Below are 11,020 nucleotides of genomic sequence, written 5' to 3'. Positions count from 1 at the left end.
TGAAATGGGAATGTCCTTATTCATGGAGAGGAACACCTTTCAGGACAGGCACCAATGCCCTGTGCATGAGTTGTTATTCAGTTGCTAGGTTGTGTCCAGCTCTTTGTGACCCCATGGACTGCAGCACGCCAGGCTTACCTGTCCTTTATTATCTCCCAGAGTTTGCTCAAAATCATGTCCATTGAGTTGGTGATGCCATCCACCCATCTCATCCTCTGTTGCCCCCTTCTCCTTCTGCCTTCAATCTTTCTGAGCGTCAGGCTCTTTTTCAATGAGTTGGCTCTTCGCATCAGTTCAGAAGAGATGACTTCAAAAATGCATGTGGTCACCTGTGGCATGCAACACTCTGAGACACAGACATCTGTAGTGATCGCTTTACTGGGTCCTGAGGGCACCTCAGGTCAGGAATAAGAGCAGAGCCTCAAGGTCTTGGAGGAGAGGCTCACACCACTTCTGTCACAACACTTTATGTTGCTTCTGCAATCAAGGCAAATGAGACTCCCAAAGAAACCCCTGCTGAAGTTGAGTTCACAATAATAAATTACAAACCACCACAAGAGAGAGTCTGCTCCAACAGAGAAATTGGCATTTCAAGAACTGGAAATAATAGAACAAACTGAAAGACATTCAAAAATGTGTTTAAAATATTTATAGATCATTGAATGTGGATCATTTTGCTTTTCTGTATTTTGAAACCAATTATAATTTTAAAAAGGAATCAAGGAGGGCAGTCAACAGTTTAAGTAAAAAAGTGAGAGGAATTTTAATTAAGAATTAAAACCTCCAGGTATTTCCTTGGTGATCCAATGGTTAAGAATTCACCTGCCAGTGCAGGGGACTCAGGTTCAATCCCTGTTCTGGGAACTAATATCCCACATGCCGAGGGGCAACTAAGCATGTCCACGGCGACTACTGAGCCCAGCAGCCATGACTAGAGAGAAGACTGCATGCTGCAACGGAGATTCTGTGTGCCACAACTAAGACCTGACACAGCCAAATATAAAACAAAATCAATAAATAAAATAAATATTTTAAGAAGAAATCAGAACCTCCACCTATGAACACCCCTTTCATCCTATGCCCCTTTCTTCTTGGTAATCCAGGCTATAGAAAGCCAGTTTGCAATCTAGGTCAGCAATCAGAGTGGTATGTTATAATCTTTATTCAAAACTCCTGAAACAATACAGCATATGTCTTGTCAAACAAAAATAGAAGACTATATCTCTCATGAATAGATAGAACAGGTATGAATTTTCTTTTGCTCAATTGGATAGAGCAGGTATGAATTTTCTTTGGCTCAATCGGAAGATAAATGGATATATATGACTTCACGTGCATTTCTGTTCTATAGCAGCCAGACATTTACTTTCCCTAGGATGCAATTCTTAAACAGAAGTTGCTTGTTGCCATGGATTTCTGCTCTCAAGTTTTTTTTTTTTTCCTCTTGCCTTTTCCAAGACTTGAGCAAAGCCAGCCTAGCTAAGAAATAAGCGAATTATTTTTAGTTTTTTCATGAACTCTTTCTTTCCTTTGGCCCAAGGCCCATTGGAACTCAAAGCGATTTTCATTCTAAGGTTGGTCTTGGCTGGACCACTTATCTCTGTGCTTGCCCTGACCAGCTAGGCACTCCCAGGGACCAGGAAGCCCCCTTGATCGCAGATACTGGGGCTTTAGCAGGAACACATTACTTTTCAGATGTCCTCAAGTACTTCAGACTTGACACATTTCAACAGAGAGCTCTGGAATCTCTTCCTTGGAGAGGGTTACCTGAGCCAGAACTCCACAGGCCTCCCTGATTCCTCCTTCCATTTGTCCTTCCCCCTGTCACTCACCAGCCCTTTCATTTCTAGTTCTCAGTAGTATATTCCAAATGGATGGTGTCCTTTTCACTGAATAGGTTTGGGGCTGTCTTGGAGATCAAAAGATCCAGCCCTGTCCTGGGACATCTTTGCTCAAGCCTCACATACACAAGAAAACTTCCCTTTCAAACCTCCAGCCTCCATTGGCAGCCTCCTCAGCACCCCTTTCCAGGTCTCACCTCCAAGCAAAGCAATCCTGCAGGGATATGGAAGTGTGACCTCTCCAGAGCCCCTCCCTGGAGTCTGTCCTTTTCTTGGAAGCAGAAAGAAAAAAAAAGAAAATTAACCCGAAACAAGTAATAATTTGAAATTCTTTTTTTTTAATTTATTTTTTTTTATTTATTTATTTTTGGCTGCACTGAACTTCTCATTGCAGTGACTTCTCTTGTTGCTGAGCATGAACTCTAGAGTTGTGGCACCATGAGCTTAGCTGCTCTGCAGCATGTCGAATCTTCCCTGACCAGGGATCAAATCTGTGTCCCCTACATTGGCAGGCAGGTTCTTAACCACTGGGCCGCCAGGGAAGTCCCAATTTGAAATTCTTGTTCACTCTTTCTTTTTCCCTTTGCTCCCCATCATCTGATCAGGAGGATGGGAATTTTCCCTTCTCTTTTCCTGCCCCTCCTATGCAGTGTGAGTGACATTGAGGATGGGTACAGAAATTCACAGAAGCTTGTAACCACTCCAGAACCTCTCCTTGGAGTCTGTCCTTTTCTTGGAAGCAGATGCAAAGAAATAACAGTGCAGCAGAAAAATATATATATATATATTAACCAAAAACTAGTGATAATTCAAAATTCTTTTTTTTTTTAATTGAGGATGGGGACCCTCAGGGCACAAGCAGGACTATTTCTATCCCTGCCTCTCTCTCTGATAAGATTAACTCCTCTTATGGCTGAAAAGAGTCAGGAAACATGAAGGAGAAGAAGCATATCCTTGGGGAACAAGTCTCTGGCATCTCTGTCTGAAAGAAGAACTTTCCTTCTCTCCAGGAGGATTAGATCTCACCTGCCACACTTGTCATGGGTGTTTTCAACTGCAACTTGGCCTTCAATGACTATTATTTTCACTTGAGGTGTTCCAAGTGTTGATGATGTGGTTCCATCCCTTGGGGTTTTCAATTCAAACTAGGTCTTCATAAACCTTAATGTAAAAAGCAAAACTATAAAACTCTTAGAAGATATCCTTGGAGAAAAATCTGCATGCCCTTTGGGTTTGGCAATGTCTTTTTAGATGTAGCACCAAAAGCACGGTCCATGAAAGCAAGAGTTGGTAAGTTGGAGTTCATTAAAATTAAAAACGTCTGCTCTGGGAAAGAAACTGTTAAGAGAGTGAAAACAAACCACAGACTAGAAGATCTTCGCAAAACACGTATCTGATGGAAGACTGCTCCCCCAAATCTACAAAGAACTCTTTAAAATCAACAACAAGAAAATAACTCAATTAAAAAATGGACAAAAGCTCTTACCAGACACCTCACAAAAATATAGCAAAACAAAACAGGAAAATATGCTCACCAGGGAGCTGCAAATTAAACCAACAATAAGCTACCACTACACACCTATTAGAAAGGCTAGGATCTAAAATACTGACAATGTCAAATGATGGTGATATGTGGAGCAACAGGAATGCTCATTCATTGCTGGTGGGAATGCAAACTCGTACATGCAGCCACTTTGGAAGACAGTTTGGCAGCTTCTTACAAAACTGAATGTACTCTTACTCTTACCATGTGATTCAGCAATTATGCTGTTTGGTACTTACTCAAATGAGTTGAAATCTTATGTCTACCCACAAATGTTTATAGCACTTTATTCATAATCACCAACACTTGCAACCACCAAGATATCCTTCAATAGGTGACTGGATAAACAGACTGTGGAACATCCGTGCAGTGGAATTTATAGAGCACTGTAAAAACAGTGGAGCCATGGACAGACAAGGAAGAACCTAAAATGCATATTTTTAGGCATAATCTAAAAGGTTACACATCATATCATTCCAACTCCATGACATTTTGGAAAAGACAAAACTAGGAAAAAGTAAAAAAGACTGATGATTTTCATTGTTCAGGGAAGAACACGTGGGGAAGGAATGAAGGGACAGAGCACAGGGGGTTTTGAGCGGCAGTGGAAATATTCTATATGATGCTATAAGGGTGGAGACGTGTGGCAATCCATAGGAGTGAACCTTACTATAACAGTTGATAGTTGATAATAATAACATTTACTAGTTCATAATGTATCAATATTGGCTTATCAATTGTAACAAATGTACCACATGAATGCATTTGTTATAACTGATAAGCCAAACACACACCCACTATACTAATGCAGTGTTAATAGGGGAAACTCTGTGGGAGAGAGGGAGTATATGAGAACTCTCTGTACTTTCTATTCAAGTTTTCTGTAAACCAAAAACTGCTTTCTGAAAAATAAACTTTATTTTTAAAAAATACTTATTGATTTATTTGGCTGTGCTGGGTCTTAGTTTCGATGTGCCGGATTTTTAGTTCCCTGACTGTGGGTCGAACCCAGGCCCCCTGCATCGGAAGCACAGAGTCTTAGTCCACTGGCCCACCAGGGAAGTCCCCAAAATAAAGCTTATTAATTATAAAAAATTTTTTTCCTTAAGGTCCAAGGACCTCCCAAAGGTCTCCTTGTTGTAGCTAAGGTCCAAAGCAACTTTGGAACATTTCAAATGGACTCCTGGCATCCATCACTCTCAACCACGAGTTTATTAGGTGTTCTAGTATGCTTGGAGAAGGCAATGGCACCCCACTCCAGTACTCTTGTCTGGAAAATCCCATGGGTGGAGGAGCCTGGCGGGCTACAGTCCATGGGGTCGCTAAGAGTCGGACACGACTGAGCGACTTCACACTTTCATGCATTGGAGGAGGAAATGGCAACCCACTCCAGTGTTCTTGCCTGGAGAATCCCAGGGGCGGGGGAGCCTGGTGGGCTGCCGTCTATGGGGTTGCACAGAGTTAGTTGGACATGACTGGAGCGACTTAGCAGCAGCAGTATGCGTGCCCAAACGATTTTAAATTCTAGAGATAAAGAATATAAAATTTCTATTGATCCATCTGTCTGGCAATACACTTGACTGGTCTAAAAACCTGAATAGAAGACAGCGTCACCATCACCTTTCCTGCATGCTGTCTGAAGTGCCCAGCTGGAGGCAGCTCTCAAACTGCTCCTGATCTCACGCAGTGATGATCCCGGGTGCGGATGTCTGTCTTTGGAAGCCTTGTTAGATACACCCTCATCTCTCAAGCTGATGAGATCAGGCAGCCTGTGCCTGTCATTGAGGTGTCACGTCCATAGCTCCTGCTCTCTGACAGTGGACAATCTGTCTGCTCTCCTGAACTCAACCTGCTCCTCTGAAAGAAGGAGATGTCAGCCTTGGCCAGTTCCCAGGAGGACCGCTGTGCAACTAAAGTCACTTCTCTGAGCACACTTGAAACCACTGCAAGCTCCCTAGTAAAGCTAAGAGGGGACCTTCCACCTCCCTATCTGGATGCACCATAGACAGAAGTTTCATCTGCTCACTTTCCTTCCATTAGATTGCCAGCCTTTTGAAGAAGTCCAGGATGGGACAGGAACCAGCCTACCTTCCATCCCTCCCTTCCTCTTTCCTTCCTGCCTTTGTTTATAATTAATTAATTTAAAAAATGTTTTATTTTGGCTGTGCCGGGTCTGCATTGCTGCACACACACTTTCTCTAGCTGCACCAAGTAGGGGCTCCTCTCTAGTTGTGATGTGTGGCCTTCTTATTGCAGTGGCTTCTCTTGTTGTGGGTTTCCCAGGTGGCGCTAGTGGTAAAGAATCTGCCTGCCAGTGCAGGAGACCCAGGTTCAATCCCTGGGTTGGAAAGATCCCCTGGAGGAGGGCATGGCAACCCACTCCAGTATTTTTGCCTGGAAAGTTCCATGGACAGAGGAGCCTGGCAGGCTTCAGTACATGGGGTCACACAGAGTTGGACACAACTGAGTGATTAACATTTTCTCTCGTTGTGGAGCACAGGCTCAGTAGTTGCGGCACACGGGCTCAGTGGCTCCGCTGCACGTGGAATCTTCCCATACCAGGGACTCAACCTGTGTCCCCTGCATTGGCAGGCGGATTCTTAACCACTGGACAACCAGGGAAGTCTCTTTCCTGTCTTTCTTTCTCTCTCTTACTTTGACCTGGAACTTTTCCCACTGACAATCCATAGTACCCAAGCCACACTGGGCCCAGGCAGGAACTCCGGTCTGAGACAAGAATGGATGTTGTGGTCTGCCTTGCTCTGGATTTCCTCAAGAAAAACATAGGTTGCCTGTTTACTCCATTTTATTTATTTATTTTTAAAATCAGAGGTGACTTGATTACTTTAAAAGCCAATGACATTGATGCATTGTCACCTTTCTGGATCCATGGTTAAAGGGACAGCATTTTCAGAGATGATTGTGTACAGCAGCAAGTGTGTGCAAAAGTATTGGAAGAAAATATGTAAATGAGAACAGCACTGGTAAAGTCTACTTCTGAAGCACTCAGAAAACATGGTTATAGGCATCGCACAAGTCTTGAGGGTTGCTTCAGGGGAACTGCATCTTTGCAATGACTGCATCTCCACCTTCAGGGACGGAGGAACAGACTGAATCTGTCTCTTGGTCAGGGACCAGTGGGGAGGAGAGGCCGGCTAATGACTAAGGGACAGCAGCACCAGCAGCATGGCCCTGACCGGCAGAGCTCCCAAGCATATCTCAATCCCCCACACAGCCTCTGTCCAGCAAGAGCCTCTAACTAGTGTTGCACACACGCGGCAGAGTGACCACAGGAACTGAGGCCTGATTAATGTGTGTTTCTCCATAGTAATATCGAACTTTTAAAAGTTCTAAAAATATTTTTTTTTAATATTCGTTTTTTATTATTGGGCTGTATCAAGTCTTAGTTGTGGCACACAGGATCTTTGTTGCATCATGCAGATCCTTCGACATGGCACATGCTCCAGCAGGAGCTTTTCCAATTGGTCCCGTATGTCTCTGACGTTCCTCCATAACTCTCCCTTTATGGAGCACTTCCTTACTTTCTAGCACTGTAAGATGCTCCAGGTTCATTTTGTATACCCCAGTCCTAGAATCAGCTGTTTCTCCATAAAACCCTAGTTCCTTCTCATTGGAGTGTCATATTAGAAGCCAAGATCTGGTCAATAGATGTGTTCATTGCTACCTGGGTCTTATTGCTTCTGGCGCCTCTCAAATGACAGAGCAAGAAAATATATGTGTATATGCTAACTTGTGTACACATACACATCTCTAAATACGTCTAAATGTAGCCATATTTATTTATATTAAGTTAAATGTGAGGGGAAACAGTGTCAGACTTCATTTTTTTGGGTTCCAAAAATCACTGCAGATGGTAATTGCAGCCATGAAATTAAAAGACGTTTACTCCTTGGAAGGAAAGTTATGACCAACCTAGATAGCATATTGAAAAGCAGAGACATTACTTTGCCAACAAAGGTCCATCTAGTCAAGGCTATGGTTTTTCCAGTAGTCATGTATGGATGTGAGAGTTGGACTGTGAAGAAAGCAGAATGCAGAAGAATTGATGCTTTTGAACTGTGGTGTTAGAGAAGACTCTTGAGAGTCCCTTGGACTGCAAGGAGATCCAACCAGTCCATCCTAAAGGAAATCAGTCCTGGGTGTTCATTGGAAGGACTGATGCTAAAGCTGAAACTCCAATACTTTGGCCACCTCATGCGAAGAGTTGACTCATTGGAAAAGACTCTGATGCTGGGAGGGATTGGGGGCAGGAGGAGAAGGGGACGACAGAGGATGAGATGGCTGGATGGCATCACCAACTCGATGGACATGAGTTTGAGTGAACTCTGGAAGTTGGTGATGGACAGGGAGGCCTGGCGTGCTGCGATTCATGGGGTCACAAAGAGTCGGACACGACTGAGCGACTGAACTGAACTGAACTGAAACATGAGTTCATACTGATGTCTCCAACTCTAATCTATTACTGCATGTATCATTCTAGTATCCTCCCATTGCTTATGTGTAAACCAACACTCCATCAGTGAGAAACCGGGCTCCAATCATCCACCATCCATTTATGTAATTATTATATATATTGAGTAGTTTTACAATTGTTAACCCTTACCCCTATGGAACATGGAACAATGGACTGGTTCAAAATTGGGAAAGGAGTATATTGGGAAAGGCTGTATATTGTCATTCTGCTTATTTAACTTATATGCAGAGTACATCATGTGAAATGCCATCATGGATGAAGAACAAGCTGGAATCGAGGTTGCGGGAGAAATATCAATAACCTCAGATATGCAGATGACACCACCCTTATGGCAGAAAGCGAAGAGGAACTAAAGAGCCTCTTGATGAAGGTGAAAGAGGAGAGTGAAAAAGTTGGCTTAAAACTCAACATTCAGAAAATGAAGTTCATGGCATCTGGTCCCATCACTTCATGGCAAATAGATGGGGAAACAATGGAAACAGTGACAGACTTTATTTTCTTGGGCTCCAAAATCACTGTGGATGGTGACTGCAACCATGAAATTAAAAGACGCTTGCTCCTTGGAAAGAAAGCTATGACAAACCTAGATAGCATATTAAAAAGCAGAGACATCACTTTGTCAGCAAAAGTGCATAGAGTCAAAGCTCTAGTTTTTCCAGTAGTCATGTATGGATGTGAGAGCTGAACTAAGAAGACTAAGTGCCGAAGAATTAATGCTTCTGAACTGTGGTGTTGGAGAAGACTCTTGAGAGTCCCTTGGACTGCAAGGAGATCCAACCAGTCAATCCTAAAAGAAATCAACCCTGAATATTCATTGGAAGGACTGATGATGTAGCTGAAACTCCAGTACTTTAGCCACCTAATGCACAGAGTTGACTTATTGGAAAAGACTCTGATGCTGAGAAAGATTGAGGGCAAGAGAAGGGGGCTACGAAGGATGAAATGGTTGGATGGCATCACTGACTCAGTGGACATGAGTTTGAGCAAACTCTGGGAGATAGTGAAGGACAGGGAAGCCTGGCAAGCTGCAGTTCATGGGGTAGCAAAGAGCTGGACACAGAGTGACTGAATAACAACCCCCAAGGGAAACACTGTATTGACTACAGTTCAGTATGTATGTACAGTTCCCTTTGCCTTTAGTCCTAAGTCTTCTCTCTGCTGCTGCTGCTTCTTTTTTTTTTTTAATTGTGCTGTGAAGCATGTGAGATCTTAATAGTTTCCTGACTGTAAGGAATTGAACCTGTGTCCCCTGCATTGGAAGTGTGGACTCTTAACCACTGGATTGACAGCAAAGTCCCTCCTCTCATTTCTTAAGTTACTGTCCCAATCCCTTCAGTGAAGTTACTTCATCCATTTCTAATACAGTTAAATTCTCTTGTCATCTTCATTCTATCCTGGGAGTCTCCAGCCTCTTAAATGATTTTTTAAAATTTACACAGCTTAAATTCTTCTTTGCTCTGTAAAGTTCTATGGGTTTGATAAATGCATAGTGTCATGTATCCACCATTACAGCATCATATAGTTTCTCTGCCTTAAAAACAAAAATCATCTGTGTTTTGCTCAAAGAAGCCTTCTTTTCCAAACCTCTGGCAACCACTGATCTGTTTACCGTTTCTAGTTTTGCCTTTTCTAAAATGTCATATAAATGGAATCATAAAATATGATATCATAAAAAATCAAAAAAGCCTTTTCAGACTGGCTTCTTTCATTTTGGCAATATATATTTAATATTCACCCATATTTACAGTCTATGGGGTCACAAAAGAGTTGGACGTGACTTAGTGACTAAACAACGTAACTTAGAAAATTTTATTTTTCTAATTTAATTGATGTAATTGATTTTTAACCTTTTAGACTTCCCAGGTGGCTCAGTGGTAAAGAGTCTGCCTGCCAAGCAGGAGACGCTGGTTTAACCCCTGGGTTGGGAAGATCCCCTGGAAAAGGAAATGGTAACCTGCTCCAGTATTCTTTCCTGGGAAACCCCAAGGACAGAGGAGCCTGATGGGCTAAACAGCAACAATTCCTTTTTATCACTAAATAGTATTCCACTGAATGGATTTATCACTGCTTATCCTTTAACTCCTTGGAAGGAAAGTTATGACCAACCTAGATAGCATATTGTAAAGCAGAGACATTACTTTGCCAACAAAGGTCCCTCTAGTCAAGGCTATGGTTTTTCCAGTGGTCATGTATGGATGTGAGAGTTGGGCTGTGAAGAAGGCTGAGTGCCGAAGAATTGATGCTTTTGAACTGTGGTGTTGGAGAAGACTCTTGAGAGTCCCTTGGACTGCAAGGAGATTCAACCAGTCCAACCTAAAGGAGATCAGTCCTGGGTGTTGATTGGAAGGACTGATGCTAAAGCTGAAACTCCAGTACTTTGGCCACCTCATGCAAAGAGTTGACTTATTGGAAAAGACCCTTATGCTGGGAGGGACTGGGGGCAGGAGGAGAAGGGGACGACAGAGGATGAGATGGCTGGATGGCATCACCGACTCGATGGACATGAGTTTGAGTGACCTCCGGGAGTCGGTGATGGACAGGGAGGCCTGGCGTGCTGTGATTCATGGGGTTGCAAAGAGTCGGACACAACTGAGTGACTGAACTGAACTGATCCTTTAACTTGGGGCTTCCCAGGTGGCAGGTGGCTCCCCAGTGGTAAAGAACCTGCTTGCTAATGCAGGAGACATACGAGACATGGGTTTGATCCCTGGGTCAGGAAGATCCTCTGGAGGAGGGCAGGGCAACCTACTCAGTATTCTTGCCTGGAGCATCCCCATGGACAGAGGAACCTGGTGGGCTACAAGTCCATAGGGTCGCATAGAGTCAGACACAATTGAAGCAACTTAGTGTGCATGCACACACTTTTTCACTTACTGAAGAATATCTTGGTTGCTTCCAGTTTGGGATAATTATGAATAAAATTACTATAAGTATTAATGGACAGACTTTTGTGTGGACATAGTTCTCAATCCAGTTGGATAAATGCCTAGGAGTATGACTGGGTTGTTTGGTAAGGCTGGGTTGCACTTTGTAAGAAACTGCCAAATGATCTTCCAAAGTGGCTGCTCTATTTTGCATTCCCATCAGCAATATGAGTTCCTGTTGCTTCACATTTCCTCATCAGCAATTGGTATTGTCAGT

Source organism: Bubalus bubalis, chromosome 18 (assembly GCF_019923935.1).
Source record: "Bubalus bubalis isolate 160015118507 breed Murrah chromosome 18, NDDB_SH_1, whole genome shotgun sequence".
Lineage (NCBI taxonomy): Eukaryota > Metazoa > Chordata > Mammalia > Artiodactyla > Bovidae > Bubalus > Bubalus bubalis.
This window is presented reverse-complemented; position numbering follows the sequence as displayed.